The following is a 14,818-nucleotide window of genomic DNA, read 5'->3' as shown; positions in this document are numbered from 1 at the left end:
TTGAGACTTGGCAGGGCAATTGGGACGCCTCTCCAGCTGAGGCGGGAGACCAAGGGTCCGTTTCCACGTGCCACAGGAATCCTGGGACTCCTATCAAGTTGCACGAGGAGTCAGGCATCGTCTCCTTCGGAGGCACTGACCTCCGCGTACCTCTGGAGTTTTCAAAGGATGTGAGGCCTCCGGTCGCGATGAGGTGGGCAACTAGGTCTTTCTCTGTGGTCTCCACAGGGGATTCAGACATCCTATCATCGTGGGAGATGCAAGACGAGCCTGCATTCAAGTCACTGCAGGGATATCCGGCATTATTTCGCGTCAGGGCATCGCAGTGTCCATTCCACTTGAGGCCGCAAACTCATGGTTCCTCTCACATACCTAGAGCTGAGAGAAGCCTCCTCTTGAGGTGCTTGTGGTAAGGTTGTATTGCTCTGGAGTCGAAGCCAGGGACTAACCTCTCATCTCAAGTTGATTTTTGGTCCACGGAGCTCTTTCGTGTGGCTACAGTGACCTCAGGATCCCTCTAGCCTTGAAACAGTGTTCTTGGGGTTTCTCTGGAGTGCCATCAAGGAAATCAAGGCTCCTTTCATGTGTGATGTGCAACACGGAATTGCTCTGCACGCAGTGCAGGGGAATCGGGCCTCATCTTGCGGCGAGGGGGAAGTTTCATGGTTTTTCTCGAGTTGCGGCGGGAACCTGGGGTACATTCTCGAGTTACGACGGGGATGGCCCTTCCACCCACGTGTTTGTTCAGCGATGTCAGGACTCCTGCCTAGTCGCGAGGGACAACTCGGGATTCTCCTCGAGGCTTGGCAGGGCTATTGGGACGACTCTCCAGCTGAGGCGGGAGACCAAGGGTCCCTTTCCACGTGCCACAGGAATCCTGGGACTCCTATCAAGTTTGATGAGGAGTCAGGCATCATCTCCTTTGGAGGCACTGATCTCCGCGTACCTCTGGAGTTTTCAAAGGATGTGAGGCCACCGGTCGCGATGAGGTGGGGAACTAGGTCTTTCTCTGTGGTCTCCACAGGGGATTCAGACATCCTTTCGTCTTGGGAGATGCAAGACGAGCCTGCATTCAAGTCACTGCAGGGATATCCGGCCTTATTTCGAGTCAGGGCATTGCGGTGTCCATTCCACTTGAGGCCGCAAACTCAGGGTCCCTTTCACATACCTAGAGCTGAGAGCAGCCTCCTCTTGAGGTGCTTGTGGTCAGGTGGAATTCCTCTGGAGTCGAAGCCAGGGACTAACCTTTCACCTCGAGTTGATTTTTGGTCCTCGGAGCTCTTTTGTGTTGCCTTGAAACAGTGTTCTTGGGGTTTCTCTGGAGTGCCATCAAGGAAATCAAGGCTCCTTTCATGTATGATGTGCAACACGGAATTGCTCTGCAGGCAGTGCAGGGGAATCGGGCCTCATCTCGCGGCGAGGGGGAAGTCTCATGGTTTTTCTCGAGTTGCGGCGGGAACCTGGGGTATATTCTCGAATTACGACGGGGATGGCCCTTCCACCCACGTGTTTGTTCACTGACGTCAGGACTCCTGCCTAGTTGTGAGGGACAACTCGGGATTCTCCTCGAGGCTTGGCAGGGCAATTGGGACGCCTCTCCAGCTGAGGCGGGAGAACAAGGGTCCCTTTCCACGTGCCACAGGAATCCTGGGACTCCTATCAAGTTTCAAGAGGAGTCAGGCATCGTTTCCTTTGGAGGCACTGATCTCCGCGTACCTCTGGAGTTTTCAAAGGATGTGAGGCCTCCGGTCGCGATGAGGTGGGGAACTAGGTCTTTCTCTGTGGTCTCCACAGGGGATTCAGACATCCTTTCGTCTTGGGAGATGCAAGACGAGCCTGCATTCAAGTCACTGCAGGGATATCCAGCCTTATATCGAATCAGGGCATCGCGGTGTCCATTCCACTTGAGGCCGCAAACTCAGGGTCCCTCTCACATACCTAGAGCTGAGAGAAGCCTCCTCTTGAGGTGCTTGTGGTAAGGTGGTATTCCTCTGGAGTCGAAGCCAGGGACTAACCTCTCATCTCGAGTTGCTTTTTGGTCCACGGAGTTCTTTCGTGTTGCTACAGTGACCTCAGGATCCCTCTAGCCTTGAAACAGTGTTCTTGGGGTTTCTCTGGAGTGCCATCAATGAAATCAAGGCTCCTTTCATGTGTGATGTGCAACACGGAATTGCTCTGCACGCAGTGCAGGGGAATCGGGCCTCATCTCGCGGCGATGGGGAAGTGTCATGGTTTTTCTCGAGTTGCGGCGGGAACCTGGGGTATATTCTCGAGTTACGACGGGGATGGCCCTTCCACACACGTGTTTGTTCAGCGAAGTTAGTACTCCTGCCTAGTTGCGAGGGACAATTCGGGATTCTCCTCGAGGCTTGGCAGGGCAATTGGGACGCCTCTCCTGCTGAGGCGGGAGACCAAGTATCCCTTTCCACGTGCCACAGGAATCCTGGGACTCCTATCAAGTTTCAGAGGAGTCAGGCATCGTCTCCTTTGGAGGCACCGATCTCCGCGTACCTCTGGAGTTTTCAAAGGATGTGAGGCCTCCGGTCGAGATGAGGTGGGGAACTAGGTCTTTCTCTGTGGTCTCCACAGGGGATTCAGACATCCTTTCGTCTTGGGAGATGCAAGACGAGCCTGCATTCAAGTCACTGCAGGAATATCCGGCCTTATTTCGAGTCAGGGCATCGCGGTGTCCATTCCACTTGAGGCCGCAAACTCAGGGTCCCTCTCACATACCTAGAGCTGAGAGAAGCCTCCTCTTGAGGTGCTTGTGGTAAGGTGGTATTCCTCTGGAGTCGAAGCCAGGGACTAACCTCTCATCTCGAGTTGATTTTTGGTCCACGGAGCTCTTTCGTGTTGCTACAGTGACCTCAAGATCCCTCTAGCCTTGAAACAGTGTTCTTGGGGTTTCTCTGGAGTGCCATCAAGGAAATCAAGGCTCCTTTCATGTGTGATGTGCAACACGGAATTGCTCTGCACGAAGTGCAGGATATCGGGCCTCATTTTGCGGCGAGGGGGAAGTCTCATGGTTTTTCTCGAGTTGCGGCGGGAACCTGGGGTATATTCTCGAGTTATGACGGGGTGGCCCTTCCACCCACGTGTTTGTTCAGCGTCGTCAGGACTCCTGCCTAGTTGCGAGGGACTACTCGGGATTCTCCTCGAGGCTTGGCAGGGCAATTGGGACGCCTCTCCAGCTGAGGCGGGAGACCATGGGTCCCTTTCCACGTGCCACAGGAATCCTGGGACTCCTATCAAGTTTCACGAGGAGTCAGGCATCGTCTCCTTTGGAGGCAGTGATCTCCGCGTACCTCTGGAGTTTTCAAAGGATGTGAGGCCTCCGGTCGCGATGAGGTGGGGAACTAGGTCTTTCTTTGTGGTCTCCACAGAGGATTCAGACATCCTTTCGTCTTGGGAGATGCAAGACGAGCCTGCATTCAAGTCACTGCAGGGATATCCGGCCTTATTTTGAGTCAGGGCATCGCGGTGTCCATTCCACTTGAGGCCGCAAACTCAGGGTCCCTCTCACATAGCTAGAGCTGAGAGAAGCCTCCTCTTGAGGTGCTTGTGGTAAGGTGGTATTCCTCTGGAGTCGACGCCAGGGACTAACCTCTCATCTCGAGTTGATTTTTGGTCCACGGAGCTCTTTCGTGTTGCTAAAGTTACGTCAGGGTCCCTCTAGCCTTGAAACAGTGTTCTTGGGGTTTCTCTGGAGTGCCATCAAGGAAATCAAGGCTCCTTTCATGTGCGATGTGCAACACGGAATTGCTCTGCACGCAGTGCAGGGGAATCGGGCCTCATCTCGCGGCGAGGGGGAAGTCTCATGGTTTTTCTCGAGTTGCGGCGGGAACCTGGGGTATATTCTCGAGTTACGACGGGGATGGCCCTTTCACACACGTGTTTGTTCAGCGACGTCAGGACTCCTGCCTAGTCGCGAGGGACAACTCGGGATTCTCCTCGAGGCTTGGCAGGGCAATTGGGACGCCTCTCCAGCTGAGGCGGGAGACCAAGGGTCCCTTTCCACGTGCCACAGGAATCCTGGGACTCCTATCAAGTTTCACGCGGAGTCAGGCATCGTCTCCTTTGGAGGCACTGATCTCCGCGTAGCTTTGGAGTTTTCAAAGGGTGTGAGGCCTCCGGTCGCGATGAGGTGGGGAACTAGGTCTTTCTCTGTGGTCTCCACAGGGGATTCAGACATCCTTTCGTCTTGGGAGATGCAAGACGAGCCTGCATTCAAGTCACTGCAGGGATATCCGGCCTTATTTCGAGTCAGGGCATCGCGGTGTCCATTCCACTTGAGGCCGCAAACTCAGGGTCCCTCTCACATACCTAGAGCTGAGAGAAGCCTCCTCTTGAGGTGCTTGTGGTAAGGTGGTATTCCTCTGGAGTCGAAGCCAGGGACTAACCTCTCATCTCGAGTTGATTTTTTGTCCACGGAGCTCTTTCGTGTTGCTACAGTGACCTCAGGATCCCTCTAGCCTTGAAACAGTGTTCTTGGGGTTTCTCTGGAGTGCCATCAAGGAAATCAAGGCTCCTTTCATGTCTGATGTGCAACACGGAATTGCTCTGCACGCAATGCAGGGGAATCGGGCCTCATCTCGCGGCGAGGGGGAAGTCTCATGGTTTTTCTCGAGTTGCGGCGGGAACCTGGGGTATATTCTCGAGTTACGACGGGGATGGCCCTTCCACTCACGTGTTTCTTCAGCGACGTCAGGACTCCTGCCTAGTTGCGAGGGACAACTCGGGATTCTCCTCGAGGCTTGGCAGGGCAATTGGGACGCCTCTCCAGCTGAGGCGGGAGACCAAGGGTCCCATTCCACGTGCCACAGGAATCCTGGGACTCCTATCAAGTTTCACGAGGAGTCAGGCATCGTCTCCTTAGGAGGCACTGATCTCCGTGTACCTCTGGAGTTTTCAAAGGATGTGAGGCCTCCGGTCGCGATGAGGTGGGGAACTAGGTCTTTCTCTGTGGTCTCCACAGGGGATTCAGACATCCTTTCGTCTTGGGAGATGAAAGACGAGCCTGCATTCAAGTCACTGCAGGGATATCCGGCCTTATTTTGAGTCAGGGCATCGCGGTGTCCATTCCACTTGAGGCCGCAAACTCAGGGTCCCTCTCACATACCTAGAGCTGAGAGAAGCCTCCTCTTGAGGTGCTTGTGGTAAGGTGGTATTCCTCTGGAGTCGAAGCCAGGGACTAACCTCTCATCTCGAGTTGATTTTTGGTCCACGGAGTTCTTTCGTGTTGCTATAGTGACCTCAGGATCCCTCTAGCCTTGAAACAGTGTTCTTGGGGTTTCTCTGGAGTGCCATCAAGGAAATCAAGGCTCCTTTCACGTGTGATGTGCAAAACGGAATTGCTCTGCACGCAGTGCTGGGCAATCGGGCCTCATCTCGCTGCGAAGGTAAAGTCTTATGGTTTTTCTCGAGTTGCGGCGGGAACCTGGGGTATATTCTCGAGTTACGACGGGGAAGGCCCTTCCACCCACGTGTTTGTTCAGCGACGTCAGGACTCCTGCCTAGTTGCGAGGGACAACTCGGGATTCTCCTCGAGGCTTGGCAGGGCAATTGGGACGCCTCTCCAGCTGAGGCGGGAGACCAAGGCTCCCTTTCCACGTGCCACAGGAATCCTGGGACTCCTATCAAGTTTCACGAGGAGTCAGGCATCGTCTCCTTTGGACGCAGTGATCTCCGCGTACCTCTGGAGTTTTCAAAGGATGTGAGGCCTCCGGTCGCGATGAGGTGGGGAACTAGGTCTTTCTCTGTGGTCTCCACATGGGATTCAGACATCCTTTCGTCTTGGGAGATGCAAGACGAGCCTGCATTCAAGTCACTGCAGGGATATCCGGCCTTATTTCGAGTCAGGGCATCGCGGTGTCCATTCCACTTGAGGCCGCAAACTCAGGGCCCCTCTCACATACCTAGAGCTGAGAGAAGCCTCCTCTTGAGGTGCTTGTGGTAAGGTGGTATTCCTCTGGAGTCGAAGCCAGGGACTAACCTCTCATCTCGAGTTGATTTTTGGTCCACGGAGCTCTTTCGTGTTGCTACAGTGACGTCAGGATCCCTCTAGCCTTGAAACAGTGTTCTTGGGGTTTCTCTGGAGTGCCATCAAGGAAATCAAGGCTCCTTTCACGTGTGATGTGCAACACGGAATTGCTCTGCACGCAGTGCAGGGGAATCGGGCCTCATCTCCCGGCGAGGGGAAAGTCTCATGGTTTTTCTCGAGTTGTGGCGGGAACCTGGGGTATATTCTCGAGTTACGACGGGGATGGCCCTTTCAACCACGTGTTTTTTCAGCGACGTCAGGACTCCTTCCTAGTTGCGAGGGACAACTCGGGATTCTTCTTGAGGCTTGACAGGGCAATTGGGACGCCTCTCCAGCCGAGGCGGGAGACCAAGGGTCCCTATCCACGTGCACAGGAATCCTGGGACTCCTATCAAGTTTCACGAGGTGTCAGGCATCGTCACCTTTGGAGGCAGTGATCTCCGCGTACCTCTGGAGTTTTCAAAGGATATAAGGAATCTGGTCGCGATGAGGTGGGGAACTAGGTCTTTCTCTGTGGTCTCCACAGGGGATTCAGACATCCTTTCGTCTTGTGAGATGCAAGACGAGCCTGCATTCAAGTCACTGCAGGGATATCCGGCCTTATTTCGCGTCAGGGCATCGCGGTGTCCATTCCACTTGAGGCCGCAAACTCAGGGCGCCTCTCACATACCTAGAGCTGAGAGAAGCCTCCTCTTGAGGTGCTTGTGGTAAGGTGGTATTCCTCTGGAGTCGAAGCCAGGGAGTAACCTCTCATCTCGAGTTGACTTTTGGTCCACGGAGCTCTTTCGTGTTGCTACAGTGACTTCAGGATCCCTCTAGCCTTGAAAGAGTGTTCTTGGGGTTTCTCTGGAGTGCCATCAAGGAAATCAAGGCTCCTTTCATGTGTGATGTGCAACACGGAAATGCTCTGCACGCAGTGCAGGATATCGGGCCTCATTTTGCGGCGAGGGGGAAGTCTCATGGTTTTTCTCGAGTTGCGGTGGGAACCTGGGGTATATTCTTTAGTTACGACGGGGATGGCCCTTTCACACACGTGTTTCTTCAGCGACGTCAGGACTCCTGCCTAGTTCCGAGGGACAACTCGGGATTCTCCTCGAGGCTTGGCAGGGCAATTGGGACGCCTCTCCAGCTGAGGCGGGAGACCAAGGGTCCCATTCCACGTGCCACAGGAATCCTGGGACTCCTATCAAGTTTCACGAGGAATCAGGCATCGTCTCGTTTGGAGGCACTGATCTCCGTGTACCTCTGGAGTTTTCAAAGGATGTGAGGCCTCCAGTCGCGATGAGGTGGGGAACTAGGTCTTTCTCTGTGGTCTCCACAGGGGATTCAGACATCCTTTCGTCTTGGGGGATGCAAGACGAGCCTGCATTCAAGTCACTGCAGGGATATCCGGCCTTCTTTCGAGTCAGGGCATCGCGGTGTCCATTCCACTTGAGGCCGCAAACTCAGGGTCCCTCTCACATACCTAGAGCTGAGAGAAGCCTCCTCTTGAGGTGCTTGTGGTAAGTTGGTATTCCTCTGGAGTCGAAGCCAGGGACTAACCTCTCATCTCGAGTTGATTTTTGGTCCACGGAGCTCTTTCGTGTTGCTACAGTGACCTCAGGATCCCTCTAGCCTTGAAAGAGTGTTCTTGGGGTTTCTCTGGAGTGCCATCAAGGAAATCAAGGCTCCTTTCATGTGTGATGTGCAACACGGAATTGCTCTGCACGCAGTGCAGGGGAATCGGGCCTCATCTCGCGGCGAGGGGGAAGTCTCATGGTATTTCTCGAGTTGCGGCGGGAACCTGGGGTATATTCTCGAGTTACGACGGGGATGGCCCTTTCAACCACGTGTTTGTTCAGCGACATCAGGACTCCTGCCTAGTTCCGAGGGACAACTCGGGATTCTCCTCGAGTCTTGGCAGGGCAATTGGGACGCCTCTCCAGCTGAGGCGGGAGACCAAGGGTCCCTTTCCACGTGCCACAGGAATCCTGGGACTCCTATCAAGTTTCCCGAGGAGTCAGGCATCCTCTCTTTTAGAGGCACTGATCTCCGCGTACCTCTGGAGTTTTCAAAGGATGTGAGGCCTCCGGTCGCGATGAGGTGGGGAACTAGGTCTTTCTCTGTGGTCTCCACAGAGGATTCAGACATCCTTTCGTCTTGGGAGATGCAAGACGAGCCTGCATTCAAGTCACTGCAGGGTTATCCGGCCTTATTTTGAGTCAGGGCATCGCGGTGTCCATTCCACTTGAGGCCGCAAACTCAGGGTCCCTCTCACATACTTAGGGCTGAGAGAAGCCTCCTGTTGAGGTGCTTGTGGTAAGGTGGTATTCCTCTGGAGTCGAAGCCAGGGACTAACTTCTCATCTCGAGTTGATTTCTGGTCCACGGAGCTCTTTCGTGTTGCTACAGTGACCTCAGGATCCCTCTAGCCTTGAAACAGTGTTCTTGGGGTTTCTCTGGAGTGCCATCAAGGAAATCAAGGCTCCTTTCATGTGTGATGTGCAACACGGAATTGCTCTGCACGCAGTGCAGGATATCGGGCCTCAATTTGCGGCGAGGGGGAAGTCTCATGGTTTTTCTCGAGTTGCGGTGGCAACCTGGGGTATATTCTCGAGTTATGACGGGGATGGCCCTTCCACCCACGTGTTTGTTCAGCGACGTCAGGACTCCTGCCTAGTCTCGAGGGACAACTCGGGATTCTCCTCGAGTCTTGGCAGGGCAATTGCGACGCCTCTCCAGCTGACTGGGGAGACCAAGTGTCCCTTTCCACGTGCCACAGGAATCCTAGGACTCCTATCAAGTTTCACGAGGAGTCAGGCATCGTCTCCTTTGGAGGCACTGATCTCCGCGTACCTCTGGAGTTTTCAAAGGATGTGAGGCCTCCGGTCGCGATGAGGTGGGGAACTAGGTCTTTCTCTGTGGTCTCCACAGGGGATTCAGACATCCTTTCGTCTTGTGAGATGCAAGACGAGCCTGCATTCAAGTCACTGCAGGGATATCCGGCCTTATTTCGAATCAGGGCATCGCGGTGTCCATTGCACTTGAGGCCGCAAACTCAGGGTCCCTCTCACATACCTAGAGCTGAGAGAAGTCTCCTCTTGAGGTGCTTGTGGTAAGGTGGTATTCCTCTGGAGTCGAAGCCAGGGACTAACCTCTCATCTCGAGTTGATTTTTGGTCCACGGAGCTCTTTCGTGTTGCTACAGTGACCTCAGGATCCCTCTAGCCTTGAAACAGTGTTCTTGGGGTTTCTCTGGAGTGCCATCAAGGAAATCAAGGCTCTTTTCATGTGTGATGTGCAACACGGAATTGCTCTGCACGCAGTGCAGGGGAATCGGGCCTCATCTCGCGGCGATGGGGAAGTGTCATGGTTTTTCTCGAGTTGCGGCGGGAACCTGGGGTATATTCTCGAGTTACGACGGGGATGGCCCTTTCACACACGTGTTTGTTCAGCGACGTCAGGACTCCTGCCTAGTCGCGACGGACAACTCGGGATTCTCCTCGAGGCTTGGCAGGGCAATTGGGACGCCTCTCCAGCTGAGGCGGGAGACCAAGGGTCCCTTTCCACGTGCCACAGGAATCCTGGGACTCCTATCAAGTTTCACGCGGAGTCAGGCATCGTCTCCTTTGGAGGCACTGATCTCCGCGTAGCTTTGGAGTTTTCAAAGGGTGTGAGGCCTCCGGTCGCGATGAGGTGGGGAACTAGGTCTTTCTCTGTGGTCTCCACAGGGGATTCAGACATCCTTTCGTCTTGGGAGATGCAAGACGAGCCTGCATTCAAGTCACTGCAGGGATATCCGGCCTTATTTCGAGTCAGGGCATCGCGGTGTCCATTCCACTTGAGGCCGCAAACTCAGGGTCCCTCTCACATACCTAGAGCTGAGAGAAGCCTCCTCTTGAGGTGCTTGTGGTAAGGTGGTATTCCTCTGGAGTCGAAGCCAGGGACTAACCTCTCATCTCGAGTTGATTTTTTGTCCACGGAGCTCTTTCGTGTTGCTACAGTGACCTCAGGATCCCTCTAGCCTTGAAACAGTGTTCTTGGGGTTTCTCTGGAGTGCCATCAAGGAAATCAAGGCTCCTTTCATGTCTGATGTGCAACACGGAATTGCTCTGCACGCAATGCAGGGGAATCGGGCCTCATCTCGCGGCGAGGGGGAAGTCTCATGGTTTTTCTCGAGTTGCGGCGGGAACCTGGGGTATATTCTCGAGTTACGACGGGGATGGCCCTTCCACTCACGTGTTTCTTCAGCGACGTCAGGACTCCTGCCTAGTTGCGAGGGACAACTCGGGATTCTCCTCGAGGCTTGGCAGGGCAATTGGGACGCCTCTCCAGCTGAGGCGGGAGACCAAGGGTCCCATTCCACGTGCCACAGGAATCCTGGGACTCCTATCAAGTTTCACGAGGAGTCAGGCATCGTCTCCTTAGGAGGCACTGATCTCCGTGTACCTCTGGAGTTTTCAAAGGATGTGAGGCCTCCGGTCGCGATGAGGTGGGGAACTAGGTCTTTCTCTGTGGTCTCCACAGGGGATTCAGACATCCTTTCGTCTTGGGAGATGAAAGACGAGCCTGCATTCAAGTCACTGCAGGGATATCCGGCCTTATTTTGAGTCAGGGCATCGCGGTGTCCATTCCACTTGAGGCCGCAAACTCAGGGTCCCTCTCACATACCTTGAGCTGAGAGAAGCCTCCTCTTGAGGTGCTTGTGGTAAGGTGGTATTCCTCTGGAGTCGAAGCCAGGGACTAACCTCTCATCTCGAGTTGATTTTTGGGCCACGGAGTTCTTTCGTGTTGCTATAGTGACCTCAGGATCCCTCTAGCCTTGAAACAGTGTTCTTGGGGTTTCTCTGGAGTGCCATCAAGGAAATCAAGGCTCCTTTCACGTGTGATGTGCAAAACGGAATTGCTCTGCACGCAGTGCTGGGCAATCGGGCCTCATCTCGCTGCGAAGGTAAAGTCTTATGGTTTTTCTCGAGTTGCGGCGGGAACCTGGGGTATATTCTCGAGTTACGACGGGGAAGGCCCTTCCACCCACGTGTTTGTTCAGCGACGTCAGGACTCCTGCCTAGTTGCGAGGGACAACTCGGGATTCTCCTCGAGGCTTGGCAGGGCAATTGGGACGCCTCTCCAGCTGAGGCGGGAGACCAAGGCTCCCTTTCCACGTGCCACAGGAATCCTGGGACTCCTATCAAGTTTCACGAGGAGTCAGGCATCGTCTCCTTTGGACGCAGTGATCTCCGCGTACCTCTGGAGTTTTCAAAGGATGTGAGGCCTCCGGTCGCGATGAGGTGGGGAACTAGGTGTTTCTCTGTGGTCTCCACATGGGATTCAGACATCCTTTCGTCTTGGGAGATGCAAGACGAGCCTGCATTCAAGTCACTGCAGGGATATCCGGCCTTATTTCGAGTCAGGGCATCGCGGTGTCCATTCCACTTGAGGCCGCAAACTCAGGGCCCCTCTCACATACCTAGAGCTGAGAGAAGCCTCCTCTTGAGGTGCTTGTGGTAAGGTGGTATTCCTCTGGAGTCGAAGCCAGGGACTAACCTCTCATCTCGAGTTGATTTTTGGTCCACGGAGCTCTTTCGTGTTGCTACAGTGACGTCAGGATCCCTCTAGCCTTGAAACAGTGTTCTTGGGGTTTCTCTGGAGTGCCATCAAGGAAATCAAGGCTCCTTTCACGTGTGATGTGCAACACGGAATTGCTCTGCACGCAGTGCAGGGGAATCGGGCCTCATCTCCCGGCGAGGGGAAAGTCTCATGGTTTTTCTCGAGTTGTGGCGGGAACCTGGGGTATATTCTCGAGTTACGACGGGGATGGCCCTTTCAACCACGTGTTTTTTCAGCGACGTCAGGACTCCTTCCTAGTTGCGAGGGACAACTCGGGATTCTTCTCGAGGCTTGACAGGGCAATTGGGACGCCTCTCCAGCCGAGGCGGGAGACCAAGGGTCCCTATCCACGTGCACAGGAATCCTGGGACTCCTATCAAGTTTCACGAGGTGTCAGGCATCATCACCTTTGGAGGCAGTGATCTCCGCGTACCTCTGGAGTTTTCAAAGGATATAAGGAATCTGGTCGCGATGAGGTGGGGAACTAGGTCTTTCTCTGTGGTCTCCACAGGGGATTCAGACATCCTTTCGTCTTGTGAGATGCAAGACGAGCCTGCATTCAAGTCACTGCAGGGATATCCGGCCTTATTTCGCGTCAGGGCATCGCGGTGTCCATTCCACTTGAGGCCGCAAACTCAGGGCGCCTCTCACATACCTAGAGCTGAGAGAAGCCTCCTCTTGAGGTGCTTGTGGTAAGGTGGTATTCCTCTGGAGTCGAAGCCAGGGAGTAACCTCTCATCTCGAGTTGACTTTTGGTCCACGGAGCTCTTTCGTGTTGCTACAGTGACTTCAGGATCCCTCTAGCCTTGAAACAGTGTTCTTGGGGTTTCTCTGGAGTGCCATCAAGGAAATCAAGGCTCCTTTCATGTGTGATGTGCAACACGGAAATGCTCTGCACGCAGTGCAGGATATCGGGCCTCATTTTGCGGCGAGGGGGAAGTCTCATGGTTTTTCTCGAGTTGCGGTGGGAACCTGGGGTATATTCTTTAGTTACGACGGGGATGGCCCTTTCACACACGTGTTTCTTCAGCGACGTCAGGACTCCTGCCTAGTTCCGAGGGACAACTCGGGATTCTCCTCGAGGCTTGGCAGGGCAATTGGGACGCCTCTCCAGCTGAGGCGGGAGACCAAGGGTCCCATTCCACGTGCCACAGGAATCCTGGGACTCCTATCAAGTTTCACGAGGAATCAGGCATCGTCTCGTTTGGAGGCACTGATCTCCGTGTACCTCTGGAGTTTTCAAAGGATGTGAGGCCTCCAGTCGCGATGAGGTGGGGAACTAGGTCTTTCTCTGTGGTCTCCACAGGGGATTCAGACATCCTTTCGTCTTGGGGGATGCAAGACGAGCCTGCATTCAAGTCACTGCAGGGATATCCGGCCTTCTTTCGAGTCAGGGCATCGCGGTGTCCATTCCACTTGAGGCCGCAAACTCAGGGTCCCTCTCACATACCTAGAGCTGAGAGAAGCCTCCTCTTGAGGTGCTTGTGGTAAGTTGGTATTCCTCTGGAGTCGAAGCCAGGGACTAACCTCTCATCTCGAGTTGATTTTTGGTCCACGGAGCTCTTTCGTGTTGCTACAGTGACCTCAGGATCCCTCTAGCCTTGAAAGAGTGTTCTTGGGGTTTCTCTGGATTGCCATCAAGGAAATCAAGGCTCCTTTCATGTGTGATGTGCAACACGGAATTGCTCTGCACGCAGTGCAGGGGAATCGGGCCTCATCTCGCGGCGAGGGGGAAGTCTCATGGTATTTCTCGAGTTGCGGCGGGAACCTGGGGTATATTCTCGAGTTACGACGGGGATGGCCCTTTCAACCACGTGTTTGTTCAGCGACATCAGGACTCCTGCCTAGTTCCGAGGGACAACTCGGGATTCTCCTCGAGTCTTGGCAGGGCAATTGGGACGCCTCTCCAGCTGAGGCGGGAGACCAAGGGTCCCTTTCCACGTGCCACAGGAATCCTGGGACTCCTATCAAGTTTCCCGAGGAGTCAGGCATCCTCTCTTTTAGAGGCACTGATCTCCGCGTACCTCTGGAGTTTTCAAAGGATGTGAGGCCTCCGGTCGCGATGAGGTGGGGAACTAGGTCTTTCTCTGTGGTCTCCACAGAGGATTCAGACATCCTTTCGTCTTGGGAGATGCAAGACGAGCCTGCATTCAAGTCACTGCAGGGTTATCCGGCCTTATTTTGAGTCAGGGCATCGCGGTGTCCATTCCACTTGAGGCCGCAAACTCAGGGTCCCTCTCACATACTTAGGGCTGAGAGAAGCCTCCTGTTGAGGTGCTTGTGGTAAGGTGGTATTCCTCTGGAGTCGAAGCCAGGGACTAACTTCTCATCTCGAGTTGATTTCTGGTCCACGGAGCTCTTTCGTGTTGCTACAGTGACCTCAGGATCCCTCTAGCCTTGAAACAGTGTTCTTGGGGTTTCTCTGGAGTGCCATCAAGGAAATCAAGGCTCCTTTCATGTGTGATGTGCAACACGGAATTGCTCTGCACGCAGTGCAGGATATCGGGCCTCAATTTGCGGCGAGGGGGAAGTCTCATGGTTTTTCTCGAGTTGCGGTGGCAACCTGGGGTATATTCTCGAGTTATGACGGGGATGGCCCTTCCACCCACGTGTTTGTTCAGCGACGTCAGGACTCCTGCCTAGTCTCGAGGGACAACTCGGGATTCTCCTCGAGTCTTGGCAGGGCAATTGCGACGCCTCTCCAGCTGACTGGGGAGACCAAGTGTCCCTTTCCACGTGCCACAGGAATCCTAGGACTCCTATCAAGTTTCACGAGGAGTCAGGCATCGTCTCCTTTGGAGGCACTGATCTCCGCGTACCTCTGGAGTTTTCAAAGGATGTGAGGCCTCCGGTCGCGATGAGGTGGGGAACTAGGTCTTTCTCTGTGGTCTCCACAGGGGATTCAGACATCCTTTCGTCTTGTGAGATGCAAGACGAGCCTGCATTCAAGTCACTGCAGGGATATCCGGCCTTATTTCGAATCAGGGCATCGCGGTGTCCATTGCACTTGAGGCCGCAAACTCAGGGTCCCTCTCACATACCTAGAGCTGAGAGAAGTCTCCTCTTGAGGTGCTTGTGGTAAGGTGGTATTCCTCTGGAGTCGAAGCCAGGGACTAACCTCTCATCTCGAGTTGATTTTTGGTCCACGGAGCTCTTTCGTGTTGCTACAGTGACCTCAGGATCCCTCTAGCCTT

The sequence above is a fragment of the Cervus elaphus genome, chromosome X (genome assembly GCF_910594005.1).
Source record: "Cervus elaphus chromosome X, mCerEla1.1, whole genome shotgun sequence".
In the NCBI taxonomy this organism is placed as follows: Eukaryota; Metazoa; Chordata; class Mammalia; order Artiodactyla; family Cervidae; genus Cervus; species Cervus elaphus.
The sequence above is the reverse complement of the archived record's forward strand: the minus strand, read 5'-3'. Positions refer to the sequence as shown.